The following is a 1,824-nucleotide window of genomic DNA, read 5'->3' as shown; positions in this document are numbered from 1 at the left end:
AGTGGGGATTGCTAGCAGGTTTCTGGGCTGAAGGGTCTTATTAGAGACAAGAATGCACAAACCCATCAACATGGGAGGTATTACACAAGCACATAGCAATAACTCAGAGGCTATTAGTGATGATTCTCCCCATAGTTAGTGCAGGCTCGTTGTGGTGTAACAAACATGAATTGTACATGCAAGTAGTGATACAACAAAAAATATTAATCAACATGGTCTTGTAAAAGATTTCCAGAAGTCCTAGAAGGAGGGTATGTAAACATCAGTCACACATACACTTTCTTCAGCAACCAAGAGATAGTCCAAAACCAATCTATTGTCCATTGTTTCACATGTCAGGGAATCCAATGATCCCCATAAGTTTTTGAAGTCCTGCAACAGTCTTTTTATATGTTAGCGAATCTAATGATTCCTACAGGTTTTTTTTTTTATGAGAGACATTTTTATTAACAGATCATTAGAAAAATAATCATGGTAGAGACCTTTAGTTCATTCTTCTAATGAGCCTGTTGATCTGGTCTTCCCTGTTACCAGCATCTCCCCCTTCCACAAAATGTGTAGTCTTTTTCTTCATTCCACCTCATGGAGAAGACAATTTGAAGGGCCACAGGAAGTTGTTAGCAACTTTGAAGTGCTTGCCAACAGTGTAGATCTCATGAATCAAGTCCTCCATGCAGATAATTCCATATTTACCAAGAGATTTTGCAATAAGGGCATTATCAGTCAAGACAATTCTCTGTTTCTTGATCTTGCCATAACTACGTTTGTAAATCAAGTCATTCACAGACTTCAGGTTTGGGTAACCACATGCAATGTATGGCTCCACAATCCTCAGCATGTTAATCAAAGCCTTGTTAAGCTTAACAAAAGTTCCATTGAAGATTTGCTGAAGACAAAGAAGCTGCAAAACTTTTCTGACCTTTGGGCTAACACCACTGATACCTCGGATTCGGATCACAAACTCTAACTTGGGTTCAGCAGGTACATAGTAGTTGCCAGCTTTGCATGCCATTCTAGCCAGCCAGATTTCACTTCTATACATCTGTCTGTACTCCTTATGATAGGCTTTAGCTTTTTCATAGATAACTTTTCTCCGTATTTTATGGAGCTTTTTTTATAGCCATTTTCTTCTTTAGGTGTTTGGCCTTCAGTATTGCAAAAGCTTTTCGCTTTTTCAGAAGGGATTCTGGAACAGATGGTAACTTCTTTTTTTCTTCTGCGCCTGCCATGATTCCAGCCAGAAAAAGAGGGATTCCTACAGGTTTTGAAGTCCTGAAACAATCTTATGATGCCTCAGAGAATTCAATGATTCCTGAGGGTTTTCAAGTTCTACAATAGTCTTATCATGTCTCAGAGAATCCAATGATTCCTGAGAGTTTTCAAGTCCAACGATTTTTGATGTCCATGAGTCAAACACCATAATTGCCAGGTTCTCTTAGTGGTGGGCACACTCAGCAATGCTATTTTCCATACCAAATCTATTGGGATTATCTTAGATCATGACATTGCTGAGAAGAGCCAAGTCCATCAGAGTTGATCATCACATAATTTTGCTGTTACTGTTGTGGGTTTTTTTTTTTTTTTTTTGGTTAGTGTTCTCCTGTTTTTACTCACCTCACTCAGAATCAGTCCATGCAAGTCTTTCCAGGCTTTTCTGAAGTCAGTCTGCTTCTCATTTCTTATAGAACAAGAATATTCCATTACTTATACCATATACCATAATTATTCAGCCATTCACCAATTGATGGGTATTCACCCAGTCTCTAGTTTCTAGCTAATACATAAAGAAATTCTAAGATAATTCCAATAGATTGGTATGGAAAA

The 1,824-nt window shown here is 38.1% G+C and overlaps 1 pseudogene; it reads right to left on the bottom strand.

Annotated features, from left to right (window-relative positions):
• Window positions 1–419: 419 nt before the first annotated feature.
• On the bottom strand, window positions 420–1,247 carry LOC141559792 (large ribosomal subunit protein uL30-like; annotated as a pseudogene).
• Window positions 1,248–1,824: the final 577 nt, after the last annotated feature.

This window comes from Sminthopsis crassicaudata, chromosome 3 (assembly GCF_048593235.1).
Source record: "Sminthopsis crassicaudata isolate SCR6 chromosome 3, ASM4859323v1, whole genome shotgun sequence".
Classification (NCBI taxonomy): Eukaryota; Metazoa; Chordata; class Mammalia; order Dasyuromorphia; family Dasyuridae; genus Sminthopsis; species Sminthopsis crassicaudata.
Note: the sequence above shows the minus strand (reverse complement) of the source record. Positions and strands in the feature narration are given on the sequence as shown.